This window comes from Lagopus muta, chromosome 6 (genome assembly GCF_023343835.1).
Source record: "Lagopus muta isolate bLagMut1 chromosome 6, bLagMut1 primary, whole genome shotgun sequence".
Lineage (NCBI taxonomy): Eukaryota > Metazoa > Chordata > Aves > Galliformes > Phasianidae > Lagopus > Lagopus muta.
Window position 1 is genome coordinate 42,802,688 of NC_064438.1, and position 16,819 is coordinate 42,819,506.

Here is a 16,819-nt window from a genome sequence, read left to right on the forward strand (position 1 = left end):
GACCAGTTCCAGCCCACACTGCCACAATCATGTTCACTCTTCCCAGTTTTTATTAATCTGACTCTGACCTAACTACATGTTTCAGATCATTGGCAGAAAAGTGCCTGAAAAATCCTGCTTTCAGATATTTAAATATCCTATTTTGCCTTGGGTCTTAGTGAGTTAACTGTACTAATAGGATAGATAGTGATGAGAATTCACCTGGAATCAGATGCCTCTGCCATTTTTTTCTCCTCACAAAACACGAGTAGCAAATGTATATTCAGGACATCACTGCTTACAGAACTCATTTCAGCTATGGGATATACTGGAAGGAATTTTATCCTTCATTCCCCTCATACTTCAGAAAAGAACTATCACTGTCACAAGACTCAGTCTTCTAGGATGTGGCCCTTTCAGATGCTGGTCTTATATGAAATAAGTTAAATATTATTGGGTTAGTAAGGGGAGCATAATTCTCTAACCTAAGCAGAGAGCCTGTATTAGGCAGGAAGAAGATAAAGGTCTCTACTCCTGACAAATGCCATTTCTGACAAGTGTCACACTGACTTTACCATGCTCAGTCTTCAGCTGAGCATAAAAATGCAGTGCATAAAGAGGTCTTTGAAAACACTGCTTCCATGTCTTTATAATTTATGAGTCTACTAAGTCAGAATATTTCCTGACAGAAATGAAGGGTGAATTTCCATTTCTTAGTTCCTCTTTGCTCACACAGGACCCAAAATCTCTACATTAAGCTAAAGTTACTTAGATAAGAAGTAAAATTCCAAGATGTATTCCCCTGTTTCTTCCACATTCTTCATAAATGATTTCTATGCCTTTTGATAATACTATGCCCAAGCCATTTCTTCACTTAGAAGTTGAAAGAAACATTTACTGCGTAGAAATTTCTAACCGGAACACAAATCTTTAGGCAAAACCTTCTGTTCCATGATTAATGGCCTACTGGATACAGAAATAAAGGCTCTCAAAACTGTGTTGGAGCTGGGTGAAAATGCGGTTTTATTTCATTCCAAATCCTTAAGATACAATACCTTTTATAGGTATTAAAAAGTTACATGCGAGCCTTACAGATTTCTTTTTGCGATTTTACATGTGTGGTATGTTCTATCCACTTTATTTCAGAGAACAAGTTTTTTTGTTGTTTTTTTTTGTTTGTTTGTTTGTTTGGTTTTTTTTGCACCTAGAAGGGACTGAATCGATGCATATATGACTATTTCCAAAGCAGCTGAAAAACATTAGTATGATAGCATGCCTGACAATTTGCTGTATAAAAGTAGGATTGAACTTCACCACTTTTTGGTGTGCTACAGAGCCATAGCAAAGTAATGCTGACAGTAAATTGACTGTTAATTGTTAGCTTAGAACAGTTGATGTAGCTAAGCAAGAGGGAAGTAAGCTGAGGGTTTTTTTCCCCAGAATTTTCCTAAACCCTCACAGCAGTGAATGGAGCAGCTCAGCCACCAGAGGATTTTTGGCTGCCAGAAGTAACAGTGTCTTTGAAGGCTGAAAAAAGCTTTAAGAAATACACTTTCACTTTGGATACTTTGGAAGTAAATAAATGGAAATACTACAAGCGATGCTCAAGATCAAGGATCTCAGGATCACTAGGTAGTTTCTAGTCACCAGTGGAGGAACTGAGGCTTTATTGGAAATATTAAAATATAAATAAATAAAATAAGCTAATCACCACCCATAAAGGAGGAGATGCAAAGAAAAAAAACACATCAGCGTAGATTGTAACTGTATTTAGAAGGAATTATGTACAAATAGAAGGAAATGCAGTGAACTATAAACAAGTGTGGCCAAGCAGTACTTTTCCATACTCAAGGGAAAACCCTGCTGCATTACTTTTAAGTTTTTACTGCAGATTACATAAGTTCTCTCTGAGATTGTAGATCTGTGATTGGAATTTATTTGGAAGAGAAAGATACTTTCTACAGGACCTTAGTGCAATTCTTTCTTTCTTTGAAGAACAAAACAGCAGGTTAAGTCCATCTGATCTTATCAAATAAGATAAAATAAAGCTAGAACAAGAAGGAAAGACTACTGCTTAAAGGAACTGCTCTAGGAAGGATGAACACAGCTAGGTTTAATTGATAAGAGGAGAGGAAAAAAAACGGCTGTGTGCTTAGAGGTATCTGTATTATCTAAATGGTGCTAAAATATGTATAAAAAGGCAGTAAGAGACAAATGTGAGCATGCCCACTTTCTGCAGGATTGTTCCAAAAGCACTTGATCAATGCAAGCAGAAAAGATGTTAGAATGTGCTGAGGTACCCCCTCCCCAGCTCTAAGGCTGTCCAGACTGACTTAGGAGGCCACTTCTCATCCCATGCTGTAATCCTCTCTTGTCAGCAGCTCATGTTCTTTCCCACGATAACATGAAAAGTCGAGCAGAAGAGCCTATGTGTATCAAAACTAATAAGTCACTCAGCTTCTTAGGGTCAGGTTCACTAAATGGTATAAGTTGAAAAGAGACCTCTCACTCTGTGCTGGTAATTTCTGATATATGCAAAGATGTAGGGGGAAAAAAAAGAAAAAAAAAGTACTGCAAAAGGTGTAATACAAAAAGAGCATTGCACTTGACAAGGAGAAGAAACATCGTCAAAGAAAAAAAAACTAAGAAACAGGATACTCATGTAGTAGGACTCTCTGGAGAAGAGCCCTATTTCAGGACACATCTGGCCAGCTACTCAGTTGCTTATCTATTACCTCATCAGTTCTACTAGCCCCTGCGGGACACAAAGGGATAGTCATGAAAAGATAGAAATCCTAACAGAAGCAGAGGCAGAACTTTGGGAAAACGTAGATGGGAATTCATCAGGCAGTTCCAAGACTGACACCTGATTTCCACCCTTGATCAATTGAAATCTGTAAGCACTTGGGGAACACTTTGGGAAAAACAAAATCATGCTACTTTTTAATTGCATGGTCAGAAATAAAGTTCCACTTGAAGAGAAAGGAGCACAAACTATGCAATTCCTTAAACTGATCTTCATGGTTTAGTGTAGACACTGACTTTATCTTTCCAAAAAATGTGCAGCCATATAACTTCCTGAATACTTCAGCTGGAAAGCTGCCCTTCATTTTCATCAAGCTTTTGATTAACTAGCAAGCATGATGGATCTGTGGAGGTTTGTACATTCTATTAATACTGCACTAGCAACTGTATGTAAAATTTAAGATACCCATAAGGATTTAAATTGAACTGCGTGTAGACAGCACTTTGAGATATCCATGGCCTTATGTATGCATGTTCCAGTTTTCTTCCCAGTCCCAAAAGAAATCACAGTCTATGTAACATAGCTAGGGCTGGATATCACAACACTTTGCTGAAAGTTCACTTTCATTCAAGGAAAATACTTGCAATGCACTGCTGTTTTTAAATGGTGAGAGCACAGCAGTTTGTGTAAACTGGCTATGCTGCATTTCCTCCTTGCAGATGGATTGCTGCTTTTAGACGCTAGTGTTCTCCTTGTCCTTGCTCTGGCACACTTAGGCAGTTTTTTCCAGAAGCTCTTGAAACTTGGAGAAATGAACTTCAGTACAAATGTAGATTTGTACTATTTGGCAAATAGAAGAGTGGTGCTACACTGTCTAACATTTTTGTTGCCTAACCCTAAAAATGCCTTCTGTTATAGAATGAAGGATTATTCCTCAAGTATTTTTTCTTGGAATTTCTTGAGAACATTCATGCCTTCACAGGACGCAAAACAGAGACTATTCTCCTTCCTTCCAATTGAAAGATGCCCAGATCTTCAAGGAACAGAAGTAAACCTACTATTAGAAGCTAGAAAAAGTTATACTGAAAGTACTATTCTTCACTGTTAAGGAGAAGAGGGATTCACTTTAAGGAGGTAAGTCTCAACTATACCACCTATCGGAATGGGCTTTTCAGGTGATTGAGGCAAAAGGATACCTCTTACAGATTCTGCTCAACCTTTATACTTCAGTCATAAAACTATTAGAGAGCATCCAAAGGAGTGCTACAAAGATGTATGAGGAGCTGTTGAGGTCTTTTGGTTTGTTAGCCCAGAGCAGAAGAGCTGAGAGGAGGCCTATTGGTGGCATACAACTCCTCACAGGGAGCAGATGGGCAGCACTGATCTCTGCTCTCTAGTGACAGCAACAGTACCAGATGGAACAGTATGAAGCTGCATCGAGACAGTGAAGTTAGACCTGAGGTAAAAGAAGTACTGAAAGGTTCAGGAACTGGAACAGGCTCCACAGAGCAGTGGCTAAAGCATCAAGACTGCTGAAATTCAAGCTTTTGGACAATGCTCTCAAACACAGGGACTGAATTTTGAATAATTCTGTGGAACCAAGCATTGAACTCGATGATCTTTGTGGTCCCCTTCTAACTCCGGATGAACGCCCTCTTCTTACCATCAAGGGACGCAATCATTAGTTTAACAGCACAGAAGTTCCAGTAAGAACTTCAAACTCAAGTGCACGTTGAGTTATTTCTGTATAGGGAAGTACCGTTTCTATGAAATGAGAGCGTGAGCCCCATCAGCTGCCAAACTACTGTAAAGCCTGCTTCCCCAGCCATTCTTCCAGTATGTGCAAGATAACTACTCACAAGCAGAACGGCTGAACCTAGATCCAGAAGGAATCTTGTTATGCAACCAAGTGAAAAACATTGGGAGTAAATGGAAAAGAAAGGAACGAGGCACAATCTTTTAAAAACAAATTTTAAGGAGAATCTGTTTCACCCACATTTTCTGAAAAGTTACCTCTGGAGCTGGATTAGCTGGATCCTTACGATTAATATAAGCTGTAACCACAAGTTCAGTTAGAGTAACCCATAGTGTTAATGGACAGACACTCCTCTCTGCCAGAGTGAAGGAATCTCATTGCCTTACTTCCCTGCAGCACTACAGAAGAGCAGTTCATACTTGTAAGTCATTCCAGATACATTTATGATTGATGCTATCAGGAAGCTAATGATAAAAATACCAATCTACAAAGCATGGCTGGGACAGCTTGTAGTAAACAAGGCCAAGGTTTATACAGTGTACAAGAAGGAAAAGGTACTCAGTGCCTCTTCTGTCTTTAATAGGCAGATCAGTTATCCTCAGGCTACTCAGCCCCCTGAGCTGGAAGACAGGGATGAGGTGCTGGTGCATGCCCAGAGAAAGGCAACAAAGTTGGTGAAAGGTCTGGAATGTAAGTCTCATGAGGAATAGCTGAGGGAACTGTGATTGTTTAGTATGGAGAAGAGGAGGCTCACGGAAGACCTTATAGCTCTCTACAACTCCCTGAAAGGAAATTGTGAGGTTAGCATGGACTTCTCCCACATAACAACAATAGAATGAGAGGAAATGGCCTCAAGTTACAGCAGGGGAGGTTCAGGTTAGATATTAGAAAAAATTATTCTCAGTAGGGAATTGGAACAAGCTGTCCAGGAAAGCGGTGGAGTCATCAACCCTGGAGGTGTTTGACAAGCATGTAGATATGACTCTGAGGGTCATGATTTAGTGGGCATGGTGGTGATGGTTTGATGACAGGATGTTCTCGTGTGCCCTTCCCAACCTTCATGATTATGTGAAATACTCAACGGCTGAGTACAGCGTAGAGAATATGAAATAAAAGAGAAACCCCATGACAAAGAAGTGATTATATAATCAAAAGCAGACAAAAACAGTTCAAGTGTATGGACCTTAGTCTTAGTTCTGGCATTACCTAGTTTTGTGAGTGCCTGAATACAAACTTAACAACAAACTTAAAAAAAAAAAAAAAAAAAAAAAAGAGAGTAATGCATGGTATGCTATAAAAGTTTAATCTAGCAGATTATTATAGGGAACATTGTGTCAGTGAGAAAATTGTGGTTTAACCAAAAGACTGGCGTGCTAGTAGAGCACATAGTAAGGAGTCAGAATTGAAACCCTGACTGACGTAGATTTCTTCGTAACCTCAGATGGTTCATTTCCCATCCTATAAAGTATGAGTAATAACTAGGTACCTGTGAGAAGGATTTCATTTTTTACTCCCTGGCATTTGAGAGCTGGTAATGGAGTTCTCTGCTGAAATAAGTAAATAGATAAATATATTTAAAATTAAATATATCTTAATTATCATGGAACCAACACCACTACAATTTGTCCTACATTTTCCATTTTTCCACCTTAACTGTACTCCATATAAGTATTGAAAAACAGCACAGAATATTTAATGTGAGGATGAAACAAGTACCTGAAGGATGAAAACATCCTTCCTTTGACCAGAAATGAAGTTAATATTCAGCTAGAACTTCCTGTGCTACAGAAATAATTTTAACGATTAAGATTTAATGCGTTCTCAATTTAGTGCCAGCTGGTCAGATGAAGGTTACATTAAGCTCAGGTTGGGAGATGGCAAAGTTTCCCAAACACTAGCTTGTCCTTTCTAGTGACAGTGTTAAATGAACACTGACGACAGCAGGCTTCAGTGCTGCTGAGAAATTAGGGTGTACAAGAGGAAAGAAACTTCTTCCTTGAGCCATACATGCCTCCTGCTGGCTAAATTTTGACTCTCATTTCTGATTTGGTTGACAAACCAGATTCAGTTGAATTGGCTTATTTTACCTGAAATAGGAAGAAAAGTCACAGTGCTTTTTCACTTTGTAAGCCAAAATTTTTCATCAGAAACAAGAAATGATTCCTCTACCTTATGAGGAGAAGTTCATTCTAAACAGAAATGGGACTTTTTTATTTTTCTATGTTGAGAAAATATTTCATACAAATTGAGTTCCATTGGGAACTTCTTGCCTTTTATTTCACTGAGAAAAGAAAAACTCATTTTAGTTTGACTATCAAATTACTTCTTCCAGTTCAAAGATAAATAAATCTGAGCTCCAGTTTTATCAAAATTTAATCTCTTTTCCTGGCTGTTCTTAGCCAAGCAACTGAGGCTTTCCAGAATGTTTTGCCAGCCTTACATGATTTCATAACTAACATCTTCATCTAAAGGAATGTTTAAGTCTGATCCTAGCATAGCACTCCTTCATCTTACCTTTTTCCATTACCCTTTCCTAAATTGGGTGAAGATTAAAAAACAAATGTATTTTATTATTTAGCAAAGTTTGGCTCTGTAAATTTATTCCTAGTAACTGTCAGGTTATAATGGAGTGATTGTTGCAATGAATATGAACTACAAGACTCGGAAACAAAGCGAGTATACATGGACTCTAAATGAAACAGAGATACCAAAGAAGAAAGCCTCCTAGCACAGAAGAAACCCCACATATCCCTCCATTGCACTGTTTCTCATTTAATGATTAGCTTTGCAGTGTTTTATCGTTCACCTATTTCAATGCCAATAAAACATTCAAATCTTTGCCTAGCCCAAGGACACTGACATATCTGAGTTTATTGCTTAAGAGACTGACATTTCAACAAATGTTTTCTGACTGTCTGCTCTCAGGATACATATTGATTGTGACACAAGTTATTAACGATCGCATTAATGGACATGAAAATCTCCAAAGAGCCTGCAGTTCCTCTCTACAAGCTATTTTATTTTCCAAAGCTCTCAGGGATATTAGAGCTCCTTTTATGTTTCCATAAGCACCTTCAGAGTTTCTATTTCTTAGATTAAACTGACCAGTAAACTGCTGGAGTAACAAAGAAGTTCCAGCACATGCATCCTTCTTACTGAGAGTTTTGCACATGCAATACTTCTATACTTTTTTCTTTAAGTCTTCTTTCAGTGCCTCAAGGAAATCTTAACAAGCTGATTTTTCCATAATCTGGATGCTTGCTAGGAATTTACAATATGCTTTAATAACAAATAAGTCTATGAAGATCCATGAGTGTTTGAGACAGTCATTGCTCAAAAAACAAAACCTCAACAACAGGAATACAATGGTCATTATCACACTCATAGAAAATACCTCAATTCTCCTGGCTTTTGTAGTTACCCTTCACACTCACCAAAACCTTACCTCAGCAACTACCTTGCGGGGAATTGACGTTAAGTTTACTATAGGTGGGCCCCTTGCTTGGAGTAGTAATGAGAAGCAAATGAGCAGGAATAGGAAATCAATGATGGACAAGAGAAACTGAAAAGTGAAGACTGAAGCTATTTTACTGTTGAGGTAAATTGGCATGTTTAGGAACTGCCAAATAAGAGGTAAATAGATCAGATGGCTTTCATACATTACTAGCAAGTGGGTATGGCTAATCTATTAGTGCTTAGCCTGAGTAAGCCATTTATATATCTCATTAAGCTATGAAAGATAAAACATCATCAACCTAAATAGTAATTTGTATTTATAAGGCCAAAGAATGAAGAGTTAATTTTCCAGTTTCTTCTGAGAAACTTCAAGTTTCAGGGGGCTCTTCCTCCTTTTCTTCCCACACAAAATCCAGTTGTTTCCTTCCCTTTAACAGCAGAACTACGCTGCTTGGTGTAAATTATTCTCAGCAGGCAGCTTTACAAGACAGAATCGTAGGAAAAGTATGATAATTGCAGCCAACAGGTTTTTTGTTGTTGTCGCTTTTTTTTTTTTTTTTTTTTAAACCTGACAAACTAAGTTTCTTTTATAAAAGTTGATACATCAGAATGAAAAGTAGAAATAAAACAAAGTAATTGACTCTCCAACACTGCACACATCCCCTTCAAGATGTGACTGCTCTAGGAATAAGTCCGGGCTACGCAGCTGAGCAGGCAGGTGTCTTTGAGACTCCTGCAGCTGTAGGATTAAACCCTTCAATGTAAATATGATAGAACAACAAACGTACATTTTTCTGAAGTTGTTATTCACTGTAAAACTTGGTGTTACTCAGAGAGTGTTTATTCCACTTGTAAAAAAAGACCAACTCGCTCTTTGTTTTTGCATACGCTCTCAGAAAATCTGTACAGATTGGTACTAGAGATTAATAGCAGCTGGCCTTTTCCTTTCTGGATTAGCTCCAAAAGATTAACAAGAAAATAAATGCAGCGAAGATACCTATATTTTCACTGGTATCATCTGTAAAAACATGAAATGCCCAGGAATCCTGATGTATTCACAGCAATAGTGTTTTAAGGAAAGGCATTTGGTCTGCACAGTTTCCTTGTTCTTGTTGTTTTTTCCAGTTTTGGTTGAACATGAAAGTCAATGGACAGCTTTTACAATCAGAAGGGTCAATACAGCGGAAGAAAGATACAGGAGTACAGTAACAAAGGAGCTAGCATAAATGGAACGGTACAATGAAAAAGTACTTACCTATTACTGAAGATCAAGGGTCACAAGAAAAACACCACCAGAGATCTTCCCGTAGTTGCAGTCAGCCCTGAAATGAGGTCTAAGAGAGGTACAGCCAGGCTCCACCCCTTCTGGTCACAGGCCGAATTGCCTTCACCTGTGCTCCCAGGGCTGCCCGGCTCCTTTCCACAAGTGCTCAATCAGTGATTCAGGCTGTGACTTAACAGTTATCACGCAACTGCATCAAAAGACATTTAGATTTCTGTTTTATAATCAGACTACTTTTGTCATTTTACACTTTTTTTTAATGTTGACTCTTGTGACACCATCAAGGGAGCATCATCAAGATAAAAAACATCAGCACCTTGTGCCAGAAGGGGAAGAAGGAACAACTTGGAGGCAGTCCTACATGGAAGAGGGCTCTGTGAAAATGATCTAAAGCTTTGCTGGAAAGCATCTTGACATCTGCCTGCCCAAGCAATGTGCTGTGTGATCTGTGTGGGGTCTTGCATTGTGCACTATTCAGTTTTAGTATATTAGTCCTGAATTTATAAATTTTTAATGTAACTTTAATCTTTTTGCCACATTGTAACAATTCATTACAAAAATACCCAATGTTATGCAAAACGCCGGACTGTACTGAGGAAATAATGTTTCAGCAAGAATATTTGTGCCACTCTCTGTATTCTGCATCCAGATTTTGGAGCAGAAAAAAAATACTTCACAACTTGTAGCAGAACCATTCTATCATGTTTTTTTCTCATTATCATTCCCAATCACCTCTAGGAGAAATTAGTGGGACAGCTGAACAGATAGATCAGCTTGCAAATTAAAAGACCTTTGGTGTACCCCAGGCAACAGATGACAGTCAGAGCAAACAGCTGAGGCAAAAGTCATGCCTTGGAAATGGGAGATCAGGTGAGCAGGCAGAATGAGAATTTGCATAAACTAGAAAGCGCGAATATCCACTTAGAATCATAGAATCGTAGAATCACAAGGTTGGAAATGACCTGCAAGATCACCTAGTCCAACTGCCCTCCCATTACCATTGCTACCACAAGCACTAAACCATATCTTGTAGCTCCTCATCCAGATGCCTCTTGAACACGGCCAGGAACAGCGACTCCACCACCTCCTTGGGCAGCCATTCCAGTGCCTGATCACCCTCTGAGAGAAAAAAGTTCTTCTTTATGTCTAACCTAAACCTCCTCTGATACAACTTGTGGCCATTTCCTCGGGTCCTGTTTGTTGCCTGGGAGAAGAGGCCAAACCCCTTTTTGCATTAGGAAATTCCTCCAGATATCTTGGCAAATATTTTCTATGAAGAGAGGAAGACTAGGAAAGGGAGATGGAGCCTCTTCATAGCCCTACTTCTTGCCTTCCCACTGCCTAGTTGCCAGGTGCAGAAACACATAGAGATAGAGCTGGCAGTTTGTGTCTCTTTTTAAACACAGCAGCCCAACACCACCATTTCCACTTCCCAAGTTAGAGACCCAGAAAACACAACAATCTGGTCTGTCAAACAAAGATAAAAGATAAGAGAGGCAAACACAAATGCAAAAATCAGGCAATGGTGAGGCTACCTGCAGTTCTCTGTTTTCCAGTGTAATACACAGAAGATAAGATTAATTACATCTTCTCTGCTTTTGCTGGATGATAGGAAAAAAGAGAGGGAGAAAAAAAAAACAGGAGAAGTTTTTTCATCACCCAGAAGGTCTTTGTTGCAATTTTTTTTTTTTAATCTTTGTAAAACATTACATCATAGAATAAAGACAGTAGCAGCAAAACTTATCAAGATGGTACAAGCACATTCTGCTTTGTACCCTGGTAATGACATTTATGAAATTGTCCCATATCTGAAAATGCCTTCCAAAAGCACCATAAAATCTTACAGAGAGGAAGAGGGAAAGAGACAAAAGAGTAGACAGAACATCTTTGCAGGAAGATTTATCAATTACTTATACTACAATTTGAAATTGTTCGGGAAAAAAATAAATCAGCATCCCACCAAAATGTTTCCCCAAATTTTAGGAAAGTTTTTTTTTTCTTTTTCTTTTTTTTAAATGTAGGACTGAAAATGCCTAATCATGGTTTCTCAGATGGGTCTACAAGATCAAGATCAAATTCTAGTAGAACTTGGAAAAAAATCAGTCTAAAATTACTTTGGAACACTGGCCTGAACAAATTCAAATTGTTGCAAAGCTGTGATCCAGACACAAATCCTGCTTTTTTCTAATAATAGTTATATATGACTTGAGGATCTGGGAAACAGCTTAATGGTAGGAATAAGGCCAGTCTGTTCAGTTTGCAACTCACAACTGACATTGTAAGATTTTCTTTTTAAATGTTCAGCTCTCACAAGGAGAAAGAGTGTGTGGGTGGAATATATTTGGGAGACAAAAATATTCTCTTACGTGCCACATATTTCTTGTCTGCAATTTGCTGTCAGAGAGTTCAGCTAAAGAAAGCAAACCCTATTTGCCTCAAAGGAGAACTTCTAGAGAAATGTCTCCTTTCCCCAAAAGCAGCACCGGTATTTCCTAGTGGTGAGATGTGGGCTGAGATGTGACTTTTTATGCAGATGTAAGGGAGCACAAAAAAACACATCTGCCTGTACGGAATGGGAGGCATCACCGCTAAATGTGTGTGCCAAATCAGATCATATGTGTCATGTGGAGGGCAGGCACATGCATTTGCACTGTCTCTTCTCAATCAGTTCCTTAGCACTTACCACTACTGTGGACAAGACCTGACTTTAGAGTGACCTATTCAACCCAGCATGATCCAGCACACAGAGTATGTGTTGGCTTCAGTAGCACAATCTCAAATTATGTTTTGCAACTACTTTCTCTTACTGTTTGATTTCAGCAGCATGAGTCAACATGGTCTAGCATCATTATGTACTTCAGTTGTGTTGGCAGGAAGAAAATATTCTGTTCCAGATCATCAATTTATTAAATAGGCTAACTGCTACTGGTAGGAAAGAAGACGGAGACCCTGGGAGGAATTAGGCTATTTAAAGGAAATTCCAAATCTGCATTTTTGTGATATTTCAGGAAACTAGTTGCATACATAAACCCACAAGTCTCTGTTTGAGTTCCACAGAGTTGTGTTGATTGGCATTTGTGTTTTCATTGGTATTTAATTGCCTAGGGAAGCATCTCTGAAGCTGGGCTTATTTGTGTTTAGTACTGATATAATGCTATCTCAGTAAGTTTGAACGGCATTTTAGAGTTAAAATAGCAGATCTTCACACTGAAAAGCTTAAAAATAACACACTAGCTCCACTTTACTGTGCCGACTTTGATGGTAGCAGATTTTGGCCTTAGACTGGACAAAGCATAGTTTAGAACATACAGATGTATAGAAAGGATCGAAGCAAATCCCAGTCATCCTTTTAATTCACATCTGTTTAGTAGAAGACTTCTTGTTCTAGTTTAGTATGCAGCATAAAAGAAAGCTCAGTCTTTGCCTCTTATTTCTTTTTAGTGGATGATGGGAAAAGTGAGACTATCAGACATCATGCTACCCGACAGCACAAGTAAGCCCCTGAGAAACCAAAGCTGGCAAACACACAAACAGCCCATGTACAGCATAAACACAAATTCAGCAGGAAAACAGAGGTTAAATACAGGATTTTTAACATCCCGTACTCACAGACATAGTTTTGTTCATTGTTTCAGGAGAATTTTGCAGAAAGACTCTGGCATAGCCCATTATTGGCTTTGGAAGAAGCAGACTTCCACTATAGACATCATAGAACCAGACAGCAAAAGCTCAGATGATTTATAATTTCACAGCAACAATCAAAATCAGATTTCATTAATATAAATCACTGCTTTTTTATTTAATATTATTTCTAATAACGTGTTGATTAGAAATAATGTTCCTTGTGAAAGGATGATGAAAATCACGGACTGTCACGTGGATGAAGTTATAAACTTTTCCATAACTACTCATGCAAAATCTGCACAAGTTCAGTGATGGCTAATGGTTGAAGAGGATCCCCAAAGGAGCATGCCAGAATTCTCTCACACAAGACAGAAGAGAATGGGATTGCAGAGCTGAAAGCTGTAGGAAACCAAACAGGTGAGTCTTCCTCTATGTGTGAGGGCTACAGCTACATAAAATCCATGTTTCCTTCGTTCTTTCCCATGTCAAGTCACGATGTGCTCAGTGCAGGATCTGAGAGTTTAAGTCAATACATCACCCTTTTTATTGATTTTATTTTTAGGCTGTTGTGAAAGGTTGTAATAAAGAGCAAAAAGATTTGATATCATTCAGACTCTTATGCTAAACTTGCAATAATGGCAAGATAGCCTCACTGGAAATAATATTAGACTTTTTTCTAAGCATTTTTAGGATGAGAATTTTAACCACAGAAACACTTGATGTTTAAAATGAGACTTTCTCCCAAGCTGTTACATACAATTATAACCAAGAGATGGCATCTGCAAGGGGAGAAGCAATTTAAGACATTAAAATATCATTTTAGTTTTCAAACATTTTTGTCTGCCCCCCTATACAGTACACCTTTTTCACTTCCAACATTGTTATAATAATGGATGTGTACTGAGGTATCTAACAAGCAATCACATGAGAGAAAATATTTACTCAACAGTAGGTGGAAAGTTTTCTCAGCAAGTTTCAAAGACACAGAAAAAGGGATGGGAGTATTTTGCTTTCATGTAAAAGGTCATCCACTGCTCTGTTTCATATCTCACTAGCAGTTTATTTAGCATACCCTTTGTCCCTGAAACAATTATATCTCAAACTAGAAGTTGCTGAAGACACAGTCTGATAAAATGTCAGCCAGACTCGTGCATATCATAGCCAGGCAAGTGAGCTACAGATACCATCAGCAAGAATCTGGACAGGACAGACAAAGAATTCAGAAAATTTAGAGATGAAAAATATGCACATTATCTCATCAGAGCAATCACTTCTGAATTTGGCCACTGAACACTGCTTCCTCAGTCTCTTTGTCCATGCTGGTGTGTTTTCCATGGTTTGCCTACTAACATCCTGCTCAAGTTCTACCAGATGACAACTTTTGCATTACTTGCCGAAATACACTGGCTATGACTAAGATTTATTTTTCACATAGAAGAAATGAGTCTCATATATCCTTACCTATCCTTAGTTGTCTGTGCATCTATGCAGGACTTCTCCATTAAAGGAAAGCACTTCTTGTGAGCATAGCTCAGTTGAGGAACAAATAAAGCTGCATGTATGATGTTGTTTCAGGCATTTGATAGCCAAGGAGAATTGCTAGCACAATCTGCATGCATTGTAGGCTTTCTGGTTCAGATGAGTTGCTCCTGTGTGCCTGATTGTCCGTATAAGTGAAGTGCAGTACAATGTAACCTGGCAGAAAAGGACCTAGGGGTAATGGGCAATAGCTGGTTGAACATGATCCAGCAGTGCTCTTGGATGGCCAAGAAGGCCAGTGGCATCCTGGCTTGTGTCTGAAATGTGTTGTCAACAGGATCAATGAAGTGATCGTCTCCTTGTGCTTGGCACCGGTGAGGCCGCACCTCAAATTCTATGTTCACTGTTCACCTTTAGGCCCCTTGCTACAAGAAAGACACCAAGGTCCTGGAGTGTGTCCAAAGGAGGACAAGGAAGCTGGTGAGGGGTCTGGAGCATGAGTTCTACAATGAGTGACTGATAGAACTGGGATTATTTGGTCTACAGAAGAGAAGGCTCAAGGACAACCTTATAGCTCTCTACAATTCCCAGAAAGGAGGTTGTATTGAGGTGGACATCGGTCTCTTCTCCCAAACAAGAGACAGGACAAGAGGAAATGGCCACTGTCCCTGGAGGTATTAAAAGACTTGTAGATATGGTACTTAGGGACATGGTTCAGTGGTACACTTGGCAGTGCTAGGTTAATGATTGGACCTGATGATCATTAGAGGTCTCTTCCAACCTAAACGATTCTCATTCTATGATTCTAAGATTTGCTTGCCTGTGGTGCTGGAGACCCACCCGCACCCAGGAGTGCCAGGAGGCCCAGAGTTTTCATACACTGAACAGACCTGCTTCCTGCTGGCCCTGCTCACAGTATGAGGAGGACATGCAAGGGTGGCTGCAAGCTGCAATCCATGTCACAGTGCAGCAGAGCATAAGGCTGTGTGGCATCAAAGCCTCCAGCAGCAAGGGCAACTGTGGAGACAACTGAAATTTCCCAGCAGACCAGGCTCACCTTCCTGCCTCCAGCAAGCCGAAGCCAGAATGCAGCTCTTCACCCTAAGAGATTAATCAGTGACCTACACAGAATGCAATTTCTGTTGAATCTCATTAAATTAAAGCAATCCCATATGACCTGAAAATTTTCAAATTTTTTTTTATCCTTAATGTTCAGACAGATAATGGAATTACAAAGATGATATTTCAAGTGAAGTAGAACAGCAGACAGAACATACTAAGAACTTCTTTCCTCCCCTGCACTTGTGATACTTGGCTCACACCTACAAATGGTGAAGAGCAAATCAGATATACAAATATGCATACTCAGAATTTGCATTTACATTGCCATGCTTCTATTCACAGCTATGGCGATCCTATTCAGGTGGCCAGTTGGATTTTGAGGTGATTCATTATTCACAGAATTCCAGGAACTACCACAGAAAATGGAACATGCATTTTATATATTCAGATATGGGCATGCAATTCCAAAAGTCTGTGTCTGTATGACCTGCCAGTGTCTGTATGTGTGACTAACAATGCTTACCATTGTATACCCTTATACCTATAAGCCTACAGCTTAAATTGCAGGACTATTCAGGACTTTGAGAAGGCTTGGGGGAAGCATTGCTGGTGCAATCATGTATTTCATTTCCGGCATGCAAAATTGTCTATCTGCAGTGGCAAACACAGTAGCCCACAGGCTAAGACTACCAATACTCAGCATTTTTTTGGTAATTTCTATCAGTTATTTTGCAGCCTTTTGTTTGAATAATTACTATAAAGTCTAAGGACATTTGTGTTTCTTATATGTGTCCAGACGGCAGAAATGAATTTTCTTTTAAATGCCCACAGTTTGGTTACGTTTCACTTTTGTTTAGGAATGCAGAGTGCTTGTGTTTAGATTTATCAAGAAAGAAGATAGCGAATGTCAAACAAATTTATACCTGAAAGGAAATAAAACAAATAAGTCAAAATGCTTGTTTAAAAAGTTACAAAATATGACAGCATTAATGGCACTTAAAGCTCTAAGCACTTATAAGATTACCACCATATTTTTCTCAACCTCTTTTCCTAAAATTCTTCTTCATTTTTTTTTTCTTTGTTTTTTGTTTTTTTGGGGGTTGGGGGAGAGGGAGGGCGGGCGGGATTTTATGTCTGCAGCTCATGTCTAAACCCAAACCTAGCAAAGGGGGCATAGAGCCCTGAGATTCTATGGTTGCCCTGGCCCTCATTTGAATAATGTATATGCTCTTATGTCTATTTTTAAAAATTCAGATTCAGCTACAGAGAACAGCAGTTTGCTGACATGCAAAAGCTATAGCTTTCTTTCCGTCTTTGTAGTCTTACAGCATTAAAATTGAAGTTTATTTCAGTGGTAGAAAGTATGAAAGAGAAATTCCTTTTTTAAAAAAAGTAGTTTGCCCACTGTTTTATACACCTATCCAAATATCGGTAA

At 38.9% G+C, this 16,819-nt stretch overlaps 1 long non-coding RNA gene across 4 annotated transcripts in view; it reads right to left on the reverse strand.

The window, feature by feature from the left end:
- LOC125695428 (uncharacterized) overlaps window positions 1-9,257 on the reverse strand; it is a 31,600-nt gene extending 22,343 nt beyond the window's left edge. For all 4 annotated transcript variants that reach the window (XR_007377953.1, XR_007377951.1, XR_007377950.1 and 1 more), the window contains exon 1: window positions 9,193-9,257. This is a non-coding gene — a long non-coding RNA (uncharacterized LOC125695428). The remainder of the gene's footprint in view (window positions 1-9,192) is intronic.
- Between the last annotated feature and the right edge of the window lie 7,562 nt (window positions 9,258-16,819).